General features: G+C 38.0%; 1 protein-coding gene across 12 annotated transcripts in view; it reads right to left on the bottom strand.

The window, feature by feature from the left end:
* FAM133A (family with sequence similarity 133 member A) overlaps window positions 1–12,974 on the bottom strand; it is a 45,472-nt gene that overhangs the window by 18,628 nt on the left and 13,870 nt on the right. The window contains exon 1 of one of the 12 annotated variants that reach the window (XM_065916241.1): window positions 8,510–8,542. The exons of 10 other annotated variants lie outside the window; for them this stretch is intronic. The gene's annotated coding sequence lies outside the window, so the exon portion shown is untranslated. Of the gene's footprint in view, window positions 1–768; window positions 790–8,509; window positions 8,543–12,974 lie in introns of those variants that run through there. One more of the 12 variants, XM_065916242.1, reaches the window with a different exon arrangement.

Below are 12,974 nucleotides of genomic sequence, written 5' to 3'. Positions count from 1 at the left end.
TGCATCAGAATTATTAATATCTGTGATACTTGATAATAATATAGGTTTCTGGACTCCATATAAGACCTACTAAATCATAACTTCTGGGGTCATGAACACATATTTTTAACATGACCCTCAGGTAATTCTTATATACATTCATGTTAGAAAAATTTAATAAAGAGGTATATAGACTTTGGAGTCTGACGGATTCAAACTCTAGTTCTGCCACCTTGTTTGTCATCCTAACCTATACCACTTTCTACCAACCAATTTCTTACCCTTACGTTCCCCTCACTCCCATCTCCTGAATCCTCTTTCAAATGCAAATCCTCAATTAAATAGTTCCTCATTACCAGAGTAAGCCAGAAAATTTGTATGTAAGAGGTATTTAGGGGTAGCAATCTGGCTCTGAGTGAGAGTTGCTGTTGTTCAGTTGGAAAGTTCTATCCAACTCTTTGCAACCCCATGAACTGCAGCACGCCAGGTTTCCCTGTACTTCACCATCTCCTGGAGTTTGCCCAAACTCATGTCCATTGAGACAGTGATGCCATCCAATCATCTCATCCTCTATCATCCCCTTCTCTTCCTGCTCTCAATCTTTCCCAGTATCAAGGTCTTTTCCAATGAGTCAGCTCTTCTCATCAGAGAAAGTTAGGGACTTAAAAGTTGCATTTTCATAGGAAGCACATTGATTTTACTTAGATTGTCTCACTTGGAGATGTGGAGATGATAAGAATTTGGAAGGGGGTTATATTGCCTAGGCTGCACCTTGGCATCAGTACTTACTTATTTGCTTCTGCTCCTGAACAGGGAAGACTTAAAAGGATTCTACTTTCTTTTCCTCACCTTGGGGCACACAGTACAGTGAAAATGGTAGCCATTTTGTCTTTCCTTAGCCCTGCCCCTGTCTGTTATCCTTACAAACCTGCCATCCACTTCCTCAATCCTTGCTGTGATTTGAATACACAGTTATGACTAGAGGTCTGAAAACCTCTAGTCTAGAAACTGATTATGATATCATTACAACAGAAATCTAACAGAAATTATGAATTTTTCCCAGCTGTGAAAAATTGCTTTAAGAACCACAGGTTTATTTAAATACAGCATTATTTTTTCTGTAAAACAGTGTTATTCAAGGTAAAGTCCACTAATGCTCAAGCTCAGAATCATACAGGCTGTTTTTTGGTTTTTGTTTTAATGCAGAGTTCTATGCTTCATCCCAGACTTAAGTGTTATCAGAATCTCTAAGTCCCACAAATATGTAATTTTAATAATTTCCTCAGGTTATTATGGTAAAATGTCCAAAAACCATTCCATGAGGAAATTTCAACAAGAAACAATAAAAAGAAGAGGAAACATAAGCATATTCTTTATAACAACTTAGTTCTTTTCTTGATTGCAAATAGATAAATGATGTTACCCATATGCTTTTCCATACAGACATAATATTTGCTTCAACCTATGTAAAACTTTATACTATTTTTATCAGTGTGCCAGTTGTACCTGGATGAGGGAGCCTAATTCACACTAACTAAAGTCACTTGATATCAATGTATAAATCAGATACCCATCCATTAGTTTATAACTAGAAATGTTGTAAACACATGGTTGTTCAGTTTGATAACCAACATCCCGAATCCATTAGATAAAACACGTACAAAGTCAAATTAGTCATAAATTACCATGGTGAACCTGGAATCATTAAAAAATGAGTCAGCAGATATTCTTAATGATTACTGCCTCAAGATTTAATTTGATCTACCTACCAATATCCACCATTGGGTGGGCGACTAAAGTATTCCAATCTGATAATCAGGGCACTCTATTCCCTACACATTGCTGGAAACTTGCAGCTAGTTCTCTGATTTTCCCTAATGTGTTTTTTTTTTTCTTTCTGATAATTCAGTCTTCCATTAATTGATTAGATTTTACCTTTTAAATTTATGATCACATTCTATTCATGCCTCCCTGAAACTCAACCAAAACTTTTAGTGTGTCCAAATTAAATTATCTACTCAGAAGCAGTCCCTTGGGTTACTTTTGCAGGTGGCTTATCTTACTGTGGCTTTTAATTTTTCTCAACTTCACTTTGAATTTTTGACACCATTATACTGAAAAAGGCAAAACTACTCAGATGATAAAAAAATTCAGTGGTTTCCAGGGATGGGGCTGTGGGGGGAGGAGATGAATAGGCAGAGCACAGAGGATATTTAGGGCAGTGAAAATACTATGTATGATACTATAATGGTGTATACATGTCATCACTATTGTTTAGTCACTGTCATGTCCAACTCTCTTGCAATCCCATGGACTATAGCTTGCTAGGTTTCTCTGTCCATTGGATTTCCCAGACAAGAATACTGGAGTGGGCTGTTATTTCCTTCTCCAGGTGATCTTCCTGACCCAGAGATTGAAACCACACCTCCTATATTGGCAAACAGATTCTTTTACCATTGAGCCACTCAGTTCAGTTCAGTTCAGTCACTCAGTCATATCCGACTCTTTGTGACCCCATGAATTGCAGCACACCAGGCCTCCCTGTCCATCACCAACTCCCAGAGTTTACTCAAACTCATGTCCATTGAGTCGGTGATGCCATCCAGCCATCTCACCCTCTGTCGTCCCCTTCTCCTCCTGCCCCCAACCCCTCCCAGCACCAGGGTCTTTTCCAATGAGTCAAATCTTCACATGAGGTGGCCAAAGTATTGGAGTTTCAGCTTCAGTATCAGTCCTTCCAATGAACACCCAGGACTGATCTCCTTTAGGATGGACTGGTTGGACCTCCTTGCAGTCCAAGGGACTCTCAAGAGTCTTCTTCAACATCCAACTCTCACATCCATACATGACCACTGGAAAAACCATAGCCTTGACCAGACGGACCTTTGTTGGCAAAGTAATGTCTCTGCTTTTTAATATGCTGTCTAGGTTGGTCATAACTTTCCTTCCAAGGAGTAAGCATCTTTTAATTTCATGGCTGCAATCACCATCTTGCAGTGATTTTGGAGCCCCAAAAAATAAAGTATGACACTGCTTCCACTGTTTCCCCATCTATTTCCCATGAAGTGATGGGACCAGATGCCATGATCATAGTTTTCTGAATGTTGAGCTTTAAGACAACTTTTTCACTCTCCTCTTTCACTTTTACTTTCTGCCATAAGGGTGGTGTCATCTGCATATCTGAGGTTACTGATATTTCTCCTGGCAATCTGGATTCCAGCTTGTGCTTCTTCCAGCTCAGCGTTTCTCATGATGTACTCTGCATATAAGTTAAATAAGCAGGGTGACAATATACAGTCTTGACATACTCCTTTTCCTATTTGGAACCAGTCTGTTGGTCCATGTCCAGTTCTAACTGTTGCTTCCTGACCTGCATATAGGTTTCTCAAGAGGTGGGTCAGGTAGCCTGGTATTCCCATCTCTTTCAGAATTTTCCACAATTTATTGTGATCCACACAGTCAAAGGCTTTGGCATAGTCAATAAAGCAGAAATAGATGGTTTCCTGGAACTCTGTTGCTTTTTTGATGATCCAGCAGATGTTGGCAATTTGATCTCTGGTTCCTCTGCCTTTTCTAAAACCAGCTTGAACCTCTGGAAGTTCACGGTTCACGTATTGTTGAAGCCTGGCTTGGAGAATTTTGAGCATTACTTTACTAGCGTGTAAGATGAGTGCAATTGTGCGGCAGTTTGAGCATTCTTTGGGATTGCCTTTCTTTGGGATTGGAATAGGGAAGCCCATGTACATCACCATGCATTTGTCCAAACCCATAGAATCTGCAATGCCAAGAGTCTACCCTAAGGTAGACTATCCTAAGGTAGACTTTGGGTGAATATAATGTTTCAGTGTAGGTTCATTTTTGGTAAAAACAAACGAAGAACATACAACCTGGGTCAGATACCGGGTTAGGAACATCCCTTGGAGAGGGAACTGGCAACCCACTCCAGTATTCTTGCCTGGAAAATTCCATGGACATAGAAGCCTGGCAGCTACAGTCCTTGGGGTTGCAAAAACTCAGACACGACTGAGTGACTGAGCAGACACACACATGAGCATGTGGCGGGCAGAATGTGATGAAATCTCTGTACCTTTCTCTCAATTTTATTGTAAACCTAAAACTGCTCTAAAAAATAAAGTCTTAAAAAAGACATTCCAAATGAAATTACTTACTATAAATGATAAACATGCCATACCATTTTCCCCCAAAGATATTCAGTCATACTAGCATTTCCATCTTTTAGCATCTTTAATCTTTTTTTTTTTCATCTTATCTTCACTTTCTAAAGAAATGGGATGATTGCTGTTCTGCCAATACAATGCAATTCTTCTATGTGAGTGCTCATTCCTACCCACAGATTTTTTTTTAATTAAAGATTTTTTTTAATGTGTTTTTTTACAAGCTAATAATGAACATATATTTTTTTAGTTAAGATTGTAATCTATGATCATATATCTAGGAAATTGTTTGTTCAGGCCGTATAGATTGTGGAAATGTTTCAAAAGAGCAACTTGAGGGAAGCTAACTTGTTGTTATTTCAAAGTTATGAAAACTCATTATGAAACTTTTAAAAGAATGAGTTGTAAAACGAAGAACAGTAAAATTAGTACCAAAATGCATGGATGTGTAGTAAATTGAGAAGGATCTTGGACTTAGAAAAAGGTTGCAATGCTAAATCTTAGCTTTACTAGTTACATAACTGTAGGCTAGTCTTTTAGCCTCTGAGAATCCAGTCTTCACATTGATAAATAAGAAAAGTTGTCTCTATTTTATGACTTTGGGTGAAAATCAAATATAGTCCTATAAGTGAACATACTTTAAAAAGTTAAATGTTACAGGCTGAAATAATTTCATATTTTTAGAATTGTTAGTACTAAGAATTATCATGATATCATGAGGACATAAAGGGAGGCCCTGTGACAAATTCTGAAATTAAAGTATATCTGAATGACATCTCTCTCACACACACACACATGCACATACACAAACACACAATGGTAGAGTTTTAGGAGGGTGCTATAAAATATACAGACTGCTATGCAAATATTGTGCATCACATATATCCCACTTGCTTACATATTATTCTTTACTCTTTTTTTCTGTCCAGTCCCTCTTCCACTCTGCCCAATTCTAGTCACCTTCCTTTAAAGAAAATCTGATGTGGTCACTCCCTAACATTTATTTAATTGAACTTGAATTCCTTAGTTTGGCAGAATGACCCTGATCTTGACCTGCTTCTCCAAACTCATCTTTCCTTAACTTCCTCTTATTCTCTCTTTTTCTTCCATGTGTCACTGAAATTTCCATGCTTCAGCAACAGAAAATACCTTACTACTTCTCAAATATATTTCCTAATTCTTTGTACAAACGTTTTGCTTCCTTTGCCTAGAATACCTCTGTTTTAACCTCCAACTTTTCAGATCCTCCTAGTAGGAAACAAGTTCTTTCTCCCTACGCTACTATAGCATGTTCACTAGTTAATTCAGCCAATATTTACTGAGTGTTTACTATGCACCCAACACTGTGCTAGAAAATGCTAGGGACACTACAATATAATCATGGTCCCTCACAGATTTTAGGAATGCTCATTTTAAATAATTAACCTACAAATACTATATAATTATATAGCTATATAGAACAAGTAGTTATAACAAATTAACTACACACACACACACACACACACACACACACACACACACACGTACAAGGGCTTCCCTAGTGGCTCAACTGGTAAAGAATCCACCTGCAATGCAAGAGACCTGGGTTTGATCCCTGGGTTGGAAAGATCCCCAGGAGGAGGGCATGGAAACCCACTCCAGTATTCTTGCCTGGAGAACCACCATGGACGGAGGAGCCTGGCAGGCTGCAGTCCATGGCGTCACAAAGAGTTAGACATGACTTGAGTGATGAAGCACTGCAAAACTATATATTTATAACTGTTATAGTGCTATAAAGAAAATGGAAAGGGTTTGATAACGGTACATAACTAGTACTTAGTGGGATCAGGGAAGATCTCTCTTTGAAAGTGGGAATTAAAATAAGACCTGAAAGAAGAATAGTCATTAATCAGATAAAGAGGATGAGGATTAATTCAAGGCAGAAGGAAAAAACATATGTGAAGGTACTGAGGCAGAAATGAGTTTGGCTCCTTTAAGAAACAATGGGCCAATATGACTGGAAAGTAATGATTAATGGTGATGGTGCCATGGGATGATGCTGAGGAAATGGGCAGGAGCATGATCATGAAGGACCTTATAGGCAATAATAGAGATGAACTTTGTCATAAAACTTATGGGAAGATTCTGAGTAAAGGAGAAAAGAGACCTGCTCGTATTTGTATTTTAGAAAAAATCATTCTCTTCACTATGTGGAGAATAGATATAAGTAAGACTGTAAACATGTTGCAGAAACCAGTACTCGAGAAACCAAGCACCACACTCAGAGAGTTGCAGAACTCAGGTTTATTACGCCAGTGGGCCCAGAGGAGTTAACACTCCAAACTCTGAGCTCCAAACAAGGGGATTACAGAGTTTTTATAGACAGACTGTAGTGGGCAACACTAGCTGTTAATAGGCTGGTTTAAACTAAGGGGTTTTGCGTGTGTGGGAAGGGTGGTCAAGATGGGGAGGGGGGGGTGCCTGACCTGGACAGGTATGATTAAGCAGGTTTTCAGGGGCTGGGCGATTGGAAAGAGTAGGACAAGGGTGAGTGAGATAAACTTCAGTTCCTAGTATTGCAAGTCTCCACTTTCTGAGACTATGTGACCTATGTGATCTAGACTTTGCAAGGGGCAAGCTGAGTTACAGAAGCAGAAGGAGAAGGAGGTTATGTAAAATTTTACCTTTCCCTCTTCAAACAGAAGGAATGTTAATTTAGGTGGGAGATCTAGGTGGGAGGTTAGTTGGACTAGGTTGGGGCTAAAATGCCATGGCTCTTGAATAACATACTTAACTGGGCACCATATTGTACATCAATTGTGTAACCACTGAAAATTTTAAGCAGGGATGTGATGTGATCATATTTCCATTTTTCAAAGATTACTGTTAGGTAGTTAGAATAGGAAATAGGAGTCGAAAATGGTGGTAGCTAAAAGACAAGGAAGGGAAAAGCCCGCAAAAATAGAACAAAGGAAGGTCAAAGGAAGGTCTAAGGATCAGAGTGAGGACCTCAGGTAGAACAAACAGCACTCCTGACTAGCCCAATTTACGTAGGGCAGGCCCAGGGTGGGAGGCAAAAACATATAAAAAGAGGAGTCAAAGAGCCAGAGTTCTCTCTTCTCTTCGTGTCTTTGGGTCTGCATGCCCTCACACCTCAAGGATGTATTTTCCTGATGTTTTCTAAATAAAACTGAGCTGTACCATGGAGCTGTAACACTGATCTAAGAGCTATACCATGGTCTGTTCGAGACCTGAGAGCTATAACATGGTCTGTCCAAGAGCTGTGACACACCGAGGGCTTTAAGGTTTGTCACTTCAAATTTTGTTGAGATGAGACAGAATCGAGGAGATTACACTTGCCTGACATTACTTTGCCCCACATGTGAAGAATTGATATTAGCTGTCTAGGAAGGAATGCAGGGTGATAAACTAGGCAGTAGTCCAGGTATGATAGCTTGGAGGGGGTGGTGGCAGTAAATGAACATGATTTGGACTAGGATGTTGACATTAGAGTAGGAGACAAATGAGCAGATAGATATGAGATAATATTTTGGAGGTAGAAGCAAGAGGACTTGGTGACTGATTGGATAGGGGGTATGGGAGGAGAAAAACAAACCAAGGATAACTACCAAGTATCTGAAACTTGGCAGAGAGAAGTACCACTTATTGAGATGGGGTCACTAAATAAGATTAGTTTTAAAAGGTGGTTGAGCAAATTCATTCTTGTACATGTTAATTTTGAGATGCCTGCTAGGCATCCAAATAGAGATTTTGAATAGGCAGTTAATTATATGAGTCTGAGGCTCCAAAGGGATGTACACTTGACTGTCTACTTATACTTCAGACTATGAAGACTTGTAGATCTGAAGTATACTTAAAGACTCTGACACAACATGGAGAATTTCTTTAGGGTAACACTAATGATTTATTCATCTATTATGTCCTGTGTATGTGTACCAAACACATAAGAAGTGCTTGATATATCTGTTTATTTGAACTAAATTATGCAGTCAATTTTAGTCACTTTCATCACAACTCTAACACATAGTCAATGCTACACAAAAAGTTACCAAGTCATATGTTTTGTCTTTACAAGACAAGTGGCAGTTTGACATATTTTTTTGAATGAATTAGCATTGCTCAGAAGATATTCTATCAGTGGGATTTTGGAGTTAGAAGTAGTTGGAACACAAATTCTCATAAACACACACACATGTTGAAACTTCCAGCTATGGCTAAATGATGAGGTTAGGAAATCTTTCCCTAAAGCATTGTAAACCTGGACAAAATTAACAAAATAACCATTTCAGCACTCTGAAAACTGACCAAAACTATATACCCGTCTGAGGAGTGTTTATTCCCAAAACATCACTGACCTTGCAGTACAAAGAATGGGAATCTGTGGCATTAGGACCTGGAGCTGCTCCCATACCTTCCACCCCTCAGTTCATTCAGCACAGAGGTTCTTCCGGGACTTATACACTAAAACCCACAAAATGCTGCTGAGAAAAATTAAAGAATATCTAAATAAATAGATATTTCATCCTCTTAGATAGGAAGATTCAATATTACCAAGATAGTAATTCATCCTAAATTGATGGATAGACTAAATACAACCCCTATGAATGTCCCAGCTGGCTTCCTTGCAGAAACTGACATTGACAAGCTGATTTTAAATTTCAAATGGAAATAAAAGGGACCAGAATAGCTAAAACAAACCTGAAAATGTGGAACACAATTGGAGGACTCAGACTTCCTAATTTTAAAACTTAAGATAAAAGCCACAGTTAATCAGACAATGTGGTATTGACCCAAAGATAGGTACATAGATAAGTGGGACAGAATTCAAAGTTCAGAAATAAATTCTAACATTTATGGTAAGTTGATTTCCCACAAAGTTACCAAGACAATTCAATGGGGGAAAGTATAGTCTTTTCAACAAAGGGAGTAGGATAACTGGATATCCATATTTGAATAAAAATAGAGGGGTAATTTCATGATGTTCCAGTGGTTAGGACTTGGTGCTTTCACTGGCTGGGGAACTAAGATCCTGCAAGCCAGGTGGTGCATCGCCCCCCTCCAGCCCAAAAAAATAGGGAAAGAAATTAGACCCTTGCTTCATGCCATGCCATATACAAAAACTTAACTCAAAATGCATCACAGACCCAAATTTAAGAGCTAAAATAAGTAACTTCTAGAAGAAAAAAAAGAAAATTTTTGTGACCTTGAGCAGGGCAGAGATACAATACTGAGGGCATGACCCATAGAAGACAAAATTGATCAATTTGAATTTATCAACTTTTGCTCCTCAAAAGTCACCAATAAGAAAACAAAAGTAAAACGACAGACTAGCAGAAAGTATTTGCAAATCACAGATCTAATAAAAAGCTTGTAGATCCACAGCCATGGCTGGTCCAGGGGCTGCTTTCTGCTGCCTGAGTGCCTTGTCTATAGCGGTAGGGGGTAGGGGGCTTTAGGCTTGGCCTCCTACAGGGCTCATGGAGCTAGTTCCTGGATGCCCACAGGAAGAAGCTCTTTCACAAGACCAACAAACACCACTTTTTACATAGCCTGGCCCTGTTAGGGGTACTCCTGTGCAGAAAGTCCCTCTGGGCAGGGTTACTGGTAGCATTTGGAGTACTTTATTCTGCATCAGCTTTAACTACCAGGCTCTGAATGGAGACCCCAGCACCCAGAACTTTGGCCTCTGTGGGAAGGTGTTTGCTACTCAGGCTGGGTTGCCTTGGTTCTTTGAGCTTCCGTATGTTTAATTTCTGGGTTTTTTTTTTTTTTTTTTTTTTTGAGAATTTGAGGAGGTAGGGGATTTAAAGAGAAAGCCATATTAAAAATAATAATAATAATAAAATAAGCTTGTATACAGAGTATTTGAATAACTCTTATGATTCAATAATTATTAGGAAGAAAAAAAACAAAAATAGGCAAATGATTTGATTCAACATTTTGTGAAAGTAGATATGAATGGCTTAAAAGGATATGAAAAGATATGCAACATCATTAATCATTAGGGAAATGTAAATCAAAATACCAATTAGAAACTGTTACATATCCACTAGAATGTCTAAAATAAAAAAGACAAACAGTATCAAGGTTTGAGGATGTACAGAAAGCAGACCATCTGTGCATTGTTGGTGGGAATATAACATGGTACAGACACTTTGGTAAACATTTTGACAGTTTTTTAATAAGTTAAACAAAATTTTCCCATATAATAGTCATTTTACTTTATGCCCTCTAACCAGAAGAAATAAAATTATATGTCCACACAGAGGCATGTTGTCACTATTCATAGAGGCATTACCCATAAAAAGAAAAAAAATGGAAAAAATGTAAATGTCCAGCATCTAGTAAATGAATGAACAAATTGTGCTATATTTACACAATGGAATATTATTAATCAATTAAAAGGAACAAGTTATTGATACATGCTACACCTTAAAAATATGCTCAGTGTAAGAACTAGGCATAATGGACCACATATTATATTATTCCATTTATATTAAATGTACAGAAAAGGCAAATTTACACAGAAAGAAAACAGAAGAGTATTTGCTTAAGCCTGAGGATGGGAGAAGAGATTTACTGCTAATGGGTCTCAAAGAATTTTTGGATGATGGAAAAATTTTAAAACTGAATTGTGATGATTGTTGCACAATTCTACTAATCTACTAAAACCACTGAAATATACATTGAAAAGAATAAATTTTACAGTATGTATTAAAATGTAGTATGAAAAAGTGAAAGTATTTTTGCCTAGAGAATTCCATGGACAGAGGAGCCTGGCAAGCTACAGTTCATGGGGTCGAGAAGAGTCAGACATGACTGAATGACTAATACTTCCACTTTTTCACTTTTTCATACTAAATTCAAAAAAATCTGTTTTAGAAAACACAGGGATGTTTTAAATGGAAGAATTTGGTGGACTTCCTTTATGGCACCTACATGGCTTTTCTTAGGCTTACTCTATGTACTAATTTTCATAATTTCTCCATTTACACTAACACTGCTTACAAAAAAATGAATCACAAGCCTGTATCTCCAGCCCCAATTGCTAAGCCTTTTCCCAGTTCTGGTTTCATATATCCAGTTATGTTTCAGACTACTTCCTGCTAGGAAGAAAGGCAGTGCTGAAGAATGTACAAACTAATGCAAAAATGCACTCATTTCACACACTAGCAAAGTAATGCTCAAAATTCTCAAAGTGAGGCTTTAACAGGACACAAACCGAACTCCAGATGTTCAAGCTGAATCTAGAAAAGGCAGAAGAACCAGATAACTAATTGCCAACATCCACTGGATCATAGAAAAAGCAAGAAAATTCCAGAAAAACATCTACTTCTGCTCCATTGACTACATTAAAGCTTTTGATTGTGTGAATCAAAATAAACTGGAAAATTCTTAGAGATGGGAATACCAGACCACACCTGCCTCCTGAGAAACCTATATGCAGGTCAAGAAGCAACAGCTAGAACTGGACATGGAACAATGGACTGGTTCAAAATTGGGAAAGAGTATGTCAAGGTTGTATATTAAAACCCTGCTTATTTAACTTCTATGAAGTGTACATCATGCAAAATATTGAGCTGGATGAAGCACAAGCTGGAATCAAGACTGCAGAGAGAAACATCAAAAACCTGTCATGCAGATGACACCACCCTTATGGCAGAAGGCAAAGAGGAACTAAAGAGCCTCTTGATGAAAGTGAAATAGCAGAATGAAAAACTGGCTTAAAACTCAACATTAAAAAAAAACTAAGATCATGGTATCTGGTCCTACCACTTCATGGCAAATAGATGGGGAAACAATAAAAACAGTGACAGACTTTATTTTCTTGGGCTCCAAAATCACTGTAGATGATGACTACAGTCATGAAATTAAAAGATGCTTGCTCCTTGGAAGAAAAGCATGACAAACCTAGACAGCATATGAAAAATCCATGGCTTATTCATGTCAATGTATGGCAAAAGCCACTACAATATTATAATTAGCCTCCAACTAATAAAAATAAATGGGAAAAAATAAATAAAAGATAAGCAAAAAAAAAAAAAAAATGCTAATACATCACTTTGCTGACAGAGATCCAAATAGTCAAAGCTATGGGTTTTTTTTCAGTAGTCCAATAGTCATGTATGGATGTTTGAGTTGAACTATAAAGACGGCTAAGTGCTGAAGAATTGATCCTTTTGAACTCTGGTGTCAGAGAAGACTCTTGAGAGTCCCTTGGAGAGCAAGGAGATCCAACCAATCCATCCTAAAGGAAATTAGTCCTGAATATTCATTGGAAGGACTGATGCTGAGGCTGAAACTCCAATACTTTGGCCACCTGATGCAAAGAGCTGAATCATTGGAAAAGACCCTGATGCTGGGAAAGATTGAAGGCAGGAGAAGAAGGGGATGACAGAGGTTGGGATGGCTGGATGGCATCACTGACTCAATGGACAGGAGTCTGAGCAAGCTCTGGGAGATGGTGAAGGACAGGGAAGCCTGGTGTGCTACAGCCTATGGGGCTGCAAATAGTCGTACATGATTGAGCAACTGAATAACAAAAACTTCCTGCTAACTCCACTTCTCCACCTCAATAAGACTTCCTTCTCAAATTTTCCATAACTATTAGTTATTCCTGCTTTTTGTATATTCTCATACACTTAGTACCAATATATAACATCTTATCATGATATGTTTTACTTATTAATATAACTGCACTTTTGGTACTTCATGTTTTTATTTTTTTTGCTCGTAAATTAAACTGTAACCTATAAAGACAACTTTCAATGTGTTTTTTTTTCCTACATTCTCAAAATAATCACCACAGTGCTGAGTATA

This window comes from Muntiacus reevesi, chromosome X (genome assembly GCF_963930625.1).
Source record: "Muntiacus reevesi chromosome X, mMunRee1.1, whole genome shotgun sequence".
Lineage (NCBI taxonomy): Eukaryota > Metazoa > Chordata > Mammalia > Artiodactyla > Cervidae > Muntiacus > Muntiacus reevesi.
Note: the sequence above shows the minus strand (reverse complement) of the source record. Positions and strands in the feature narration are given on the sequence as shown.